Source organism: Hemicordylus capensis, chromosome 1 (assembly GCF_027244095.1).
Source record: "Hemicordylus capensis ecotype Gifberg chromosome 1, rHemCap1.1.pri, whole genome shotgun sequence".
Classification (NCBI taxonomy): Eukaryota; Metazoa; Chordata; class Lepidosauria; order Squamata; family Cordylidae; genus Hemicordylus; species Hemicordylus capensis.
Window position 1 is genome coordinate 74,388,307 of NC_069657.1, and position 13,756 is coordinate 74,402,062.

At 44.6% G+C, this 13,756-nt stretch overlaps 1 protein-coding gene across 10 annotated transcripts in view; it reads right to left on the reverse strand.

The window, feature by feature from the left end:
- ZNF106 (zinc finger protein 106) overlaps positions 1 to 13,756 on the reverse strand; it is a 101,024-nt gene that overhangs the window by 87,011 nt on the left and 257 nt on the right. For 4 of the 10 annotated variants that reach the window (XR_008314088.1, XR_008314087.1, XM_053286769.1 and 1 more), the window contains exon 1: positions 12,720 to 12,838. The exons of 1 other annotated variant lie outside the window; for it this stretch is intronic. The gene's annotated coding sequence lies outside the window, so the exon portion shown is untranslated. Of the gene's footprint in view, positions 1 to 12,473; positions 12,671 to 12,719; positions 12,839 to 12,893; positions 12,926 to 13,487; positions 13,508 to 13,567; positions 13,587 to 13,756 lie in introns of those variants that run through there. 5 more of the 10 variants (XM_053286773.1, XM_053286772.1, XM_053286771.1 and 2 more) reach the window with 5 other exon arrangements.

The following is a 13,756-nucleotide window of genomic DNA, read 5'->3' on the forward strand; positions in this document are numbered from 1 at the left end:
CCACGTAGAGCACATTACAGAAGTCAAGTCTTGAGGTTACCAACAAATGTACCATTGTTTTGAGGTCACTGATCTCGAGAAACGGGTGCAGCTGGCATATAAGCCGAAGCTGATAGAAAGCATCCCTGGCCACCGCCTCAACCTGAGAAACCAAGGAAGGGTATGGATCCAGGAGTACTCCCAGACTGCAGACCTGTTCCTTCTGGGGAAGTGTGACCCCATCTAGAACAGGTAGATCAAAATCATCTCTGGAGCTCTGACTCCGCACAATAAGTACTTCTGTCTTATCTGGATTCAGCTTCAGTTTATTCTCCCTCATCCAGCCCATTACTGCTTCCAGGCAAGCATTTAGGGAAGGTATGCCATCTCCTGAAGAAGTTGACATGGAGAAGCAGATCTGGGTGTCATCAGCGTACTGGTAACACCCAGTTCCAAATCCCCTGATGATCTCTCCCAGTGGTTTCATGTAGATGTTAAAAAGCATTGGAGAAAGTATGGAGCCTTGAGGGACACCATACTTAAGTTCAGATTTTGAAGAGCAACAATCTCAAATCGACACCATCTGGAATCTATCCAAGAGGTAGGAGTGGAACCACTGTAAAACAGTGCCTCCTACCCCCAACCCCTTCAGATGCTCCAGAAGGATACTACGGTCGATAGTAACGAAAGCCGCCAAGAGGTCCAAAAGGATCAACAGAGTCACACTTCCTCTGTCAACTCCCAATTGGAGATCATCCATCAGGCCGACCAAGGTAGTCTCCACCCTATAGCCTGCCCAAAAACCAGTTTGAAATGGGTCTAGATAATCAGTTTCCTCCAAGACCGTCTGGAGCTGAGAGGCCACCACCCTCTCAATTAACTTGCCCAGCCATGGAAGGTTGGAGACAGGCCTATAATTGCTCAACTCTGAGGGATCTAATGCAGGCTTCTTTAGAAGAGGTCTAATAATTGCCTCCTTTAGACAAGGAAGCATCCTGCCCTCCCTCAGAGAAGTGTTTATGATTTCTACCAGGCCGCCTACAACAGCCTCCCTGCTAGATAGAATAAGCCATGTTGGACAAGGGTCAAGAGAACAAGTGGTAGGCCTCACCGATCCAAGTAGCTTATCCACATCCTCAGGAGTCACAAACTGAAATTGATCTCTTCGAATAGCATAAGAGGAGTCGTTGGACACCTCCAGTTCAGACATCGAATTAATTGTGGAATCTCCATCTAGGTCGGCCCGAATCCAAGAGATTTTTTCTGCGAAAAATTCATTAAACACATCACAGCGGGTGACTGATGCTTCCAAATTCTGGTTCAAATGAGAGGGGGCAGATACTAGCCCACTCACAACCCTGAACAACTCTGCTGGACGTGAACTCGCAGAAGCAATACAGGCAGAAATGAATTGCTTCTTTGCTGCATGTATCACCTGAGCATAGATCTTTAAATGTGCTCTACGTCATAATCTGTTGGATTCGAGTCAAGTCTTTCTCCACCTGTGCTCCAGTCGCCTACCTTGCCGCTTCAGCCCCTGTAGCTCTTCCGTATACCAATAGGCCAATTTTACAGCAAGTCGGAGGGGATGCTTAGGAGCAATCATGTCTACTGCCCTGGTGAACAAGTTGTTCCAATTCTCAACCAAGGCATCAATAAGCTCACCGGCAAAACCAACATTAAATACTTCCAAGCCTTCTTGGAATCCTGCTGGATCCAATAACCTCTTCAGGCGGAGCATTCTAATAGGCCCCTCCTCCCTGCAGAGGTGAGAAGTGGTTGTAATCCCAACCTTAACCAGATGGTGGTCCGTCCATGACAATGGGGAAATCACAGGAGTCCCCACCCACGGAACACCACCCTGATCAGAATAATAGACGAAATCAAGCATGTAACCTGCAGTGTGCATCGGTCCAGAGATCACTTGGGATAAGCCCATAGTTGCCATGGCCGCTATGAACTCCTGAGCTGCCCCTGACAGATTAGTCCCAAAATGAACATTGAAGTCCTCCAGCACAAAGTGTCTGGGAGACTCCAACGCAAGTTCCACAACCAAGTCCATGAGCTCAGTAAGGGACTCAGTTGGGCAGTGGGGCGATCGGTACACCAACAGAAGTCCCAATCTATCCCTGGTCTCCAAACTTAAGTACACACATTCGATATGGTCTGATACCCTAACTGGGACCCTGGTAAGGGAAATGTCATTCTTATAGACCACAGCCACTCCCCCTCCCCCTCACCTGCTCCTCTACAGAATATCCTGGAGGGAGAAGCTGGGACCAAACTGGACCACTAGCTTCCCCCAACCAAGTCTCAGTAATACATACCAGGTCGGCCCCTTCATCCATAATCAAATCTCGGATGAGCTCTGGCTTATTTTGGACCGACCAGGCATTGCAGAGGAGCAAGGTAAGGCTATGTGGGTTGTTAGCAATGCTTCCCAAGGTCAAAGAGCTGGCAGGACAGCCGGAAGGGGAGATAGCTATTACATTTCTGACTACCCTTCCCCTGGAACGGCCTGCTGACCTGTCAACGTTACTTCTTCTATACCCCACCACCACCACCAGAACAGCTGCCCCACATTCAATGAAGGCACCCCCTGTCTCCCCATCTCCAGGCAGACCCAAACACATTACCCAATCTCAAATTAAAACCAAAATACAGATAGTAAGCCAAACAGAAAATCAAGTTGTATACCAATCAGGTAAATTCATAATTCAATCAAAATCAAATCAAAACCAAAGATAAAATTCTTATTCTATCTCTAACTTCAAGTGAAAGCTAAACTAAAAATGCAATTAGTTTTGGTTTCACGTCAAACATTTAGAGCAGTTCTCACTTCTTTTTTGAGTTGGAGAGGTTGGAAATGTTTATAAAAAGCACTATTGTATATTGTCTTACATTTTTTTAAGTATTCCAATAAAAACTCTCCACATGAAGCTTAATTTGTTTGTACAGAAACAAGCATATTAAATCTACTTACTAATTTTTCCATGTTTTTCAGAAAGCCTAGAAAACTGTGACAGTTTAAAAACTAACAGATTGTTACCATTATTTTTTGAGCACCAGAGTAAGCAAATCAAATTGAGAGTATTTTAAAGAATATGTTGAGATACTGGATTGTAAACATTGCAATAATATACCACTGGGAAGTATACACATCTTAAAGAACCGTATTCAAGTTGATAAATACAAATAAGTCTACTACCACCTTTGATGGTGCTAGCTATTCATATTTATATTCTCCTGTGATGCAACATATATTCAGTGAGAAATTTCAGGGATTGGCAATACAATGCCAAAATGTCTGTGAAAAAGGCCTTCTTCCTAGAATAAGCTGCCACAGGAGGCTCATTCAGATGTTATGGAGCACAATGGCATTCACAGTCGATGTGCCAAAATCAGAGGGCAAGTCCCTCCTAAGAGCTGTCACTCATCCCCTCCAGCTGGTCACTCATGGTTACAGCAGTATCTGAAGGGGGAGGAGCTCCATAACCGTGATGGCCGGCGCTTCTGTGTGCGGCATCCTGGATCTCCTGAGGCTGTTACTCACGGAAGTGCCATCCTTCATGGTTACAGCATTTCCCCCTTCACACATACCCATGAGTGGCCAGCTGGAGGGAATGAGTGACAGCTCTAGGGTGGGACTTTCTCCTTGCTTTCAGAGATGTAGCTGTGAGCACTAGGGATGTGCACGAACAAGTTCGGCACTCCCTTTCTGGAGAGCTGAACCTGTTCGAATGCTGGCGTTTGAGTGAGCTCAATGGGCACACGCTGGCCATGTGTGTGCCAACACCAATTGGGGCTGCAGGAAGGAATGCTGTAGCCCCACATAGCTGTTTCTAAAACAGGCAGCGGGGGGGTGGGGAAGCAGGTAAGGAGCTCCTTTTTAAAAGGCACCCCTCCCCACCCCATAAGGGATGCATGAACAGCTTGTGCACATCGCTAGTGAGCACCACTGCATTCCAAAACGCTTGAATGGGGCAAGGCTGAACTATCAAACCATGACAGCTTAGGCTTTGCAAAGTACACTTTAATGAAAGTCTAACAACACTGGGCCTAGTTTACTAGAACTACCAAGAGAATTGATGCAATATGCTGCCAGCATTAAGTACTGATATAGTGCTTGCCCTTTATTATTCTGAGGAAGTCTTAGTGGGCTGAACCTTTGTGCCTTGTGTTGCCTTACCACCAAGGCCAATTCTATGATCTGCTGCAGCATGACATAGATAGGATCCTGGTCTCTCAGAACAAGGAAATCCTTTTGACTCTGTGTTAGGAGCTGTTCCTATTCCTCAATCATGACAACAGCAGTCATCAGCACTCACACAGCTTGCTGCTCCTTATCCTGCAGAAGCTTGTACTGTTAACTATAACATAGGCCTTGATAAGTTTTCCTTGAATCTAGGAGCCAGCCCAAGACTTCAGGAGCCAGACAATTGAAACTTAACAAAATTTTCAGACTTAGTGACAGACAGTAACATAATTACAGCAGAAATAGGGCTACCTGGGACAAATAAAATTTTTATTAAATAATTCTACCATTGTTCCCTCTAACAGGGATTCCCAGATGTTGTTGACTACAACTCCCATAATCCCCAAGCAAAGGCTATTGCAGCTGGGGATGCTGGGAGTTGTACTCAACAACATCTGGGAATCCCTGTTAGAGGGAACACTGAACTCTACCTCTGAATATCCTAGTCTAGGCACCATGGCTCCCTGTCACCTGGGATGTGTCAAACAGGTGACAGAATCTGAATTCAAGGCAATTCTGGGTATTAAATCACAATGTTAAGTTGTATATTTCCTTTGCAAACCTAATGCCTTTACACTTTCAAATACTGCACTTGTTACAATATAATGAACAGCAGGCACCGTGTATGGACACATGTGGGGCATCAATTCAAGCATAGCATTCTCTAAGAGACAAACCAGACATCAATATCCAAACAGAATACAAATTCTGCAAATACTATTCAACTGCCAATATGTTGACTACAGAAAACACTATTGAAATGCATACATTCCCATGCTTCTACATCTCTTACAAGTATCAGCGTTTCCACATGCTTACTAGGAGTTACATACAGGAACTGCTGGAGGATTAGTGATAGGAAGGGGCATTCCCTAAATATAAAACACAGATGTATGTACTGAAGTAACTTCTGTGGCATGGCACTCATATGGAAAGGATTAATAATAGTCAAACTACCAAATTAAGTTCTGTCAATTCTACACACACACACACACACACACACACACACACACACACGCCCCAACTTTGCTGGGAACCAATTACTGGGAAATGCCTTCCCAACTCAAGCAGAGAGCTTTTAAGCATCTGTTCAGAGAAAAACAGCATAGCAATGGCATAACCACAATTACTACAAGAATGCCATTTGGAATCAGTGCGGTCAAGAGTCAAAATTATAAGCATCCATTTAAACTTCTGAATATTCCTGTAAAGTGGAGAGGAACATCCTTAACAAACAAAGGTGCTAATCCTTATACGGAGTACTGTGGACTTCCTTGTGGCCATGATCTGTTCTACTTCTTCCAATATACTATGTCAGTATCACTTTGTACTTTAATGAATTAATGCTCTTCATATATATTCAATATTGCTTAAAATTGGATCAGCATTTCTGGAATTCACTGGACACAAGTGCAGAAGGAAGTAAAGTGCTTAATAGAGGCAAAAAGGTCACTAGTAGAGTAGGCACGGCTTTTTGCATCAGTTAGCACAGAACGTTAAAGTGACTTTTACCAAGCAGATCTAAAATTACACCTGCTTTGGCAAATTAGAATATCAGAGTAACTATACATGATCACAGAAAGAGTTGAAGGCTTCCGCCAACTGTCCAATCAGCTCCAGCCATTTAGGGCAGAGGGCTAAAAATACTGTCTGAATTCAGCTGCTATTGGCTGTTGCTACGAAAGGCAAGAACAAGTCTCTTTTTGTGAGAGTTTGCTACTATAGCTGCACTCAAAGAGGCAACAGGCTCTAGACAAAAAACTCTCACGCATTCTCCTAGTGAGTCTTCCTAAGCAGAGAAAAATACTCTGAGGCTTTGAGTGTTAACTGTGAAAATATAAGATGAAAATTGTCAGAGGCATTTGCTCTGACAATGACAAACAAAAGTGGGGAGGAAAACAAGGACATGAGAGCCTATAATAAGTGTTAATGTAAAAGGAGTAAAATGCCTGCAGAAGTTAAAAAAAGAATGCACCATCTGGTCCTTCTATTCTGCAAATAGGGGACACATATTCCACAGTACCACCATCAAAATGCTTACTGAAAGGCAAAAGGTTGATTCTTAGACCAGTGTTTCTGAACTTTTTTTATCTGGTAGCACACTTAAACCCTCTCCCAAAAATTGTGGCTAACCAACCCCTCCCGCTTTCTCTCTCTGGGGGAGTGCGGGGAGGTACAGTAGCAAAGACACCACACAGCTTTCAACTATTTATTTACTTTGAAGCCAGCTGGCTCTGTTACACAGTGGGAAGGTCATGCCCCTCCCAGTGTATTATGGGACAAGCCAGCTCCAACAGTAGGGTTTTTAAGCCTCCCACCTTTAGGGCACATTTGCCCCATGATGTACCAGGAAGAGCACGTCCCTCCGAATAAGGAGTGAGCTGGCTTCAAAAGCATGGCATTTAGACACCCCACATTTGGAGCTCTTCTCAGCAAGTCAATGTGACATACTGTGGCACACTAGCATGCTTTGCTGTGGCACACTGGTTAGGAAACACTGTCTTAGACTCCTAAGCTAATGAAGGCACACACAAAAAATAGGCAGGCAGGAATCACAGCTGAACAAATGATTCCCCCCCCCGCCCCCCGCCCCGCCCAAGTGCTCTACTCCAGAATAAAAATGGCTAGGATAACCTTCCTCTACTTGTGACAACCTTTTGGTTTTTAAAATTGTATCCCGATTCTAAACTTAGATTTCCAAAGCACCTAGTGAACATATTTCTTCTCATTTACCTAGTAGCCAGCTATATTTCCTGGGCCCACAGCACCCCAACTAGAAGAGTCAAACTGGGAGCCCTGGGGATGCACACCACACCACTGGGGAAGAAACTGAGGGGCAGGGAGGCAGAAAGCTAATCTGTTATAGGAGCTGCACCGGGTGGGAGCATCAGTCATTCAAATGGGGAGAAAGGTCAACTTGTGAGGAAGAAGGTTGGAGTCAAAAGCCTAAGAGGAGGCTTCCCTCCAGGGAGAGGCAGCAGAAGGTTGTCAAAAGGACATTATTTATATACTGCTCTTCCTAAAGTGGCTCAGGGCAGTTCACATTAAAAACTCACATAACAAAACAAAAATTTAAACCAGATTAACACTCATTAAAATTAGGTATCATTAAGAGGCAGGCTAAAAAGCCTTTAATGCTCTCCTGAAGGCCCATTCAAACCCCAAACTGCAAATATCTGAGTTTAAATACCTGTACACATTAGGAGAACTTCTGAGATATTTCTACAGCACATGAAATTAGTATGGGGAGCTTTTTACCTTGTTTAAAATATGTCAACATGACAAATGAGATCACTTCCCATTTTGTGTGACACTATTTAGGGGAACAGAAAAATGTCCAGAGAAGTGTCTAGAAAATTTCCCATTCAAGCATTTCCAGAAAACCCACATCATTGCCTGATATGTCTTCCTCGAGAGAACAAAAAAGAAGATTGATGACATATGCTGCAAGTACTGTTCCCTCCAAGGCGTGCGCACGCTCACAAGTTTTCTGATGTCTGCTCAGTTAATTTTAGATCCCACTCAGGTTGAATCAGGAATGCCCCATTCTGAAATACAGGTGCGCGCACACTGCCTTGATACTGCCATCCAGAACAAAACTCATTCCGCACAGAGATGAAAGAAATTAGAGGGACCACTGGCTGCAAACATAGACTTTTCCCATTTTCTGAGCAGGAAGACAGCAGGAAGTGCTCCTGATGGAACAGAGAGTAGCCAAGCTAAAAGCAACACATAGAGGCTGCTCTCACGAGCAAGCAAAATTGGGCTAACGAAACCAAGCCCGGTCTTGCCCATGCATGAGAACCACTGGGACTGCGCCTGATCCCGGTGGAACCATGGCAGCAAACCTGCCAAGCCAGTCACCCTCTTGAATGAGATTAAGAGAGCTAGTGCTCTCTTAGCCCCGTTTCCTTGGATTGTCTGCCTGGGAGACTGCAGGGCTCCCGGCCAGCTTCTGGAGAATCCCCATAATGCACCGAAGCATCCCGACCCTCTGTGCTGCCAGCAGCTGCTGGCAATTGTGTGGACGGGTGATCCACCCATCCAGGGAGTCAAGAGGGATTGTCTGCCGGGAAGTAAGTGAAAGCAGCGTTCCTCCCTGCTCTCCCTCAAGCTCTTTCTCCTCGATCATGTGAAAGGGCTCATAGCGAGTAAGGCACCACGGTGACTCCTCCTGAATTTAGGTGAGAATACATCCATTTAGACCACCAACCTCTGTTTAAGATATTATGCTTACCAGCATTAACCAAAAACACATAGTGAAATGTGTGCAGCAAGAACTACCAATTTAACATGACTATACACCTTGTTACTTATACAGAGTGGAATTATACTATGAATAAAATGTCAGTTCTATAAGAAACAGAGCTTACATAAGTGGCTCACCAGATACCTCTGGTAGGGATGTGCATGAACCAGTCCGGAGGTCATTCTAAAGGCCTCCGAACCGGTTCAAAGGTGGCACTGGCTCGAAGGTTTGATGCTGGGGGTGGGTGGGGGTGCCTCTTTAAGGATGGGGGAGGGTGCACTTACCCCTCCTGCCGCCTTTCCCCCGCCAGTGCTGTTTTTTCAGAAGTCCATGGGGTGGCAGCATACCTCCCTGCCGCCCCTTCCCCTGTTATTGGTTGGAAGTCGCCATATGCACTGGGCATGCGTGCACATGTCATGCGCACACGGTAGACGGTCACGCACGCATGACGTGCACCTGGTACTTTCCAGCGACTTCCGGCCAAGAATGAGGGGGAAGGGACGGAAGGGAGGTACGCTGCCACCCCACGGACTTTTCAAAAAACGGAACGCCAGCAGGGGAAAAGCAGCAAGAGGGGTAAGTGCACCCTCCCACACCCTTAAAGAGGCACACACACCCTGGCATCGAACCACACCTCCGTGGTTCCATGCACACCACTAGCCTCTGGGAGGCCCACAAGCAATGAAGGCATGCCCTTTCTCCTCCAATTGGTATTTGAGCCTGGAGGTAGCTTATAGCCATCAAGACCAGTAGCCCATAAATAGACTTGTCCTCCATGAATTTGTCTAAGCCCCCTTTAAAGCCATCCAAGCTGCTGGCCATCATCACATAGCATAGGAGATAACAGATTAATGATGCACTGTGTGGAAAAGTGCTTTCTTTTGTCAGTCCTAAATTTCTGGACAGTCTGTCTCATGTGATGACCCCTGGTTCTAGTGTTGTGAGAGGAAGAAAAATTTCAATCTATCCACTCTCTCCACACCATGCATAATTTTATAGATCTCTAGCATGTCTCTCCTTAGACTTTTTTCAAAACTAAAAAGCCCCAGAAGTTGTAGCCTTTCCTCATATGGAAGGTACTCTAGGCCTCTGATCAATGTGGTTGCCATCTTCTACAACTTTTTGAGTTCTACAATACCCTTCTTAAGATATGGTGGCCAAAACTCCAAATGTGCTGCACCATAGATTTGTATAAAGGGATCATAATACTAGCATTTTTATTTTAAATATCTTTGCTAATGACCCCTAACATGGAATTAGCCTTTTTCACAGCTCCCACACACTGAGTCAACTCTTTCAACAAGCTGCCAACCACGATCCCAAGATCTCTCTCCTGGTCAGTGGCCAATAACTCAGACCCCATAAACATATATGCGGTTGGGTTTTTTTGCTCCAATATGCATCACTTTACACTTGCCTACCTTGAACTGCATTTGCCATTTTGTCAGCCACTCACCAAGTGTGGAGAGATCCTTTTGGAGCTCCTCAAAATCTGTTTTGGTTTTCACTACCTTAAATATTTATTATTTACTTATTTGATTTCTATACTGCCCTTCCAAAAATGGCTCAGGGTGGTTTACACAGAAGAACAACAAATAAATAAGGTAGATCCCTGTCCCCAAAGGGCTCACAGTCTACAAAGAAACATAAGACAGACACCAGCAACAGTCACTGGAGGTACTGTGCTGAGGGTGGACAGGGCCATTTACTCTCCCCCTGCTAAATAAAGAGAATCGCATTTAAAAGTGCCTCTTTGCCAAGTTAGCAGGGTTTCGTGTCATCTTCAAATCTGGCCACCTTACTACTTACCCCAACTTCTCGATCATTTATGAACAAGTTAAAGAGCTCTGGTCCTAGGACAGATCCCTGGGGGACCCCACTTCTTACTTCCAGTCATTGTGAAAACGCTCCATTTATCCCTATCCTCTGTTTCCTGTCCTTCAACCAGTTACCAATCTACACATGAACCTGTAACCTTATCCCATGACTGCTACATTTACTCAAGAGCCTTTTGTGGGGAACTTTGTCAAAAGCTTTCTGGAAGTTCAAGTATACTATGTCAACTGGATCCATACTGGTTCTCCTACAGCAAGGCCTGGACTTCTACATATTTAACAATTTTGTCCTTATGTATGCTTTCCATCGATTTACCCAGCACAGAAGTTAAGCTGACCAGCTTGTAATTTCCCAGATCCCCCCTGGATCCCTTTTTGAAAACTGGAGTCACATTGGCTTCTTTCCAGTCCTCTTGTACAGAGCCCGATTGTAGGGACAAGTCATACATTTTTACTTGGTGATCAGCCATTTCACATTTGAGTTCCTTCCGAACTCTTGGGGGGAAGCCATCTGGCTCTGGAGATTTGTTAATTTTTTGAGACAGTTTAGAACCTCTTCCCTATTCACCTCAAATTGGTCCAGTTCTTCAGCCTCCAAGCCTGAGAATCCACAGTGTGGCAGTCTCACAAGATGCTGAGACCTTTGTGTATGGGGTCTAAACCTCTTGCAAGAACTATCAGGAACCAGCCATTGGGAAGCATTTAAAAACCTGTCTATGAGAGGCAGCTGAAAGACTTGAGAGTCCAGCGAAGGACGTCTCTCACTAGCTCAGCAGCAGTGTCCAGAGAGCAGGAAATGGTGAGTGTACAGATGGGGAAGGTACCTGAACCTCCCTACTCTATTCTAAACAGCCTTCTGAGGCCATACATTGAAGGCTGTTAAACCCCTGCAAGGACCATTTGGCGAGGATGCATTATATACTTACATTACTTTTAAACTTACAAACAAATTTATTGTATTAAAAAAACTGAAATGTATGACATGACAAAAGCTTAAGTCTGTATTCTAGTTTATTATGAAACTCATATTTAAAACAATGAGTTTTCCTATATATTAGTTTATAGCAGGCTTTTTAACACATTCACAGTCATTATTCATGGTTCCCACCCATGCTCTTGAGCAGTGGTTCCCAACCAGGGCTCCGCCAGATACCGCTGAACTACAACTCCCATCATCCCCAGCTACAATTTACTGTGGCTGGGGACACTGGGAGTTGTAGTTTGTCAACATCTGGAGGAACCCTGGTTTGGAACCATGGCTCGACAGTCATGTGTCATCTTCTGTAGATCCTGTCCTACCTCATAGCATTTTTCAGTGCTCTGGCCACACACTGAGACTGGCCCTCATGCTCTTTTCTCATAATAGCACCTGCCAGCCAGCATTTGTGAATCCATCACTCTTCATTACAGTGGAAGACATCTAGAAAAACCCAAGAACTAGCTTTGCTGGCACTAGAATACACATTAGGCTTTATTACTATTCTAGTTTATGGACCACCATATTTGCGTACATATGAGAGAACTCTAGGAAGGTTTCCAAATGACATTCTACTGCTGCATCTCTTTAAGGAAAGGCAACACACAACGTCTGCAAGTATATGAGAACCGTGCCCAGAACCAAGCACTTCTTTGTAGTTTCCACTGCAGAAGTGACAAGCTGTTTTTAAATTTTAATATAAATATTATAAAAAGTTGCATCTTCAGCATCTGATGAAACTCTTCAAAGAAACCCCTAACTCTACAACATTTTCCAATATTACTTTCATTGTAAACTCAGAAAGTGCCCCAAGATCCTCTACTAGTCCCTGGCCACAAAAAATGAATCATTGCATAGGATGTATTAGAACTCATTTGTAGGAGAACAACTCTATTAGACTGCAGTAAAAATATGTTCATCAGTTTTTACCTTACTTTTTGGATGCTCTTAATTGCAACTTACTATTGCCTAGATGTTGAAGACACTGGGAAAGACAATGGAAGAAAGTTGACCTCTCCTAGGTTCTCAGAGATTTGCACGAAAAAATGAATTTCTAGACTGGGTGTTTATTATACACTTGGATATTCTTGCTATTGTATGTTTAACCCCTACAGTGATTCTATTTCAGGTTAAGTAACAAAGAAAGCAAGGACAAAACACACACAAGCGGCAACTCACGCTCTACTCCAGAGCTACGTGCTCGGCAGGCCTATAAAGTTTCTTTCACATCGTTTCCTCCATGTTCCCACCCCAAAGAAGTTTTCTTTTCAGCTCCAGTCGCCGCAGCAAGGTTTTATCCCATATACATCCTAGTTATCTACCTTCCTCCAGTCCAGATTACTTGATCAGACAAATGCTTGATCAGAGCCCTCTTCCGACGGTCTCGGTAACCAAAAGACCACCTGTCTGCCCCTCAGTACTCACAGTTCGTACCCTCTTCGCCCCTCAACGCACCGCCAGCCCAGAAGCCCATCACCAAGCAAGATGGACCGGACAAGCCCCTCCGCCGCCGCCGCCGCCTCCCCCCACAGCCTTGCTGAAACCGACCCAAAGGAGAACCGCGCCACCACAACACGGAACACACAACCATCGGCTCACCCAATCAGAGAGCCAAATGCTGCTCCTATTTGCATGCTGGGAAAAGTAGTTGTATATCTTAAATATACGTTTCCGGCTGCGTTGTTGCTATGGTAAACCGCTGTACCTGAGATCAGAGCAAGGCATAATCAGGTGCATTCTGGGAATTGTAGTTTTGGTAACCAAGGCCGCAATACTGTGGACCCTTTTCTGCCAGTAATTCCTCTGAATTTGATTAGCTGCTTTCGAGTAAACAAACACACATAAGATAAAGCTGAAAGGCAGCACTCCTGTGCACACTTAGCTGAAATCAAATGAAATTAAAGAAATATAAGTACTTCCAAGCAGAGGGATTGCTAGTACAGTACTTAAATGATCCAGGGCCTGTGCCCACAGGACTTGGCTTAGACCCAGTGCTTCTCTTCTCCCGTTTTGATCTATACCAAAATTCTCTTCCATTTTTTCAAGCCATTATTACCAGATGTCCTTGTTATGACTGTCATGTCTGACCCACAGTTCTTGCTTTATTTTCAAGTTTCCCTCTCTTACAATATCTTCTTACAATGGCTTGCCAACGCATGAAATTGGGGAGTTAAATTTGTGAATTAGTCTCACCTCTCAAGTCTCAACCTTTAAAATTGCTACAAAGAAACCAAAAATAAGATTTTCATTGAAAGCGGAGAGGTAAAACATACTTTTAGGGGAGCCAGCCCACCTACTGCTGGGCCCTAGCCCTCATCATCTCCTTCACTGAGCCTAGCAACTGTTTTGCTCAGCTGCCGGAGAAATGGCCACTAATCGCCCCCGCCCTCTCCACCATTTCCTGCGGCCGATCACAGCCGGCCGTTTGTACAGTTTGTACCAATAACAATAAAGATAAGGAG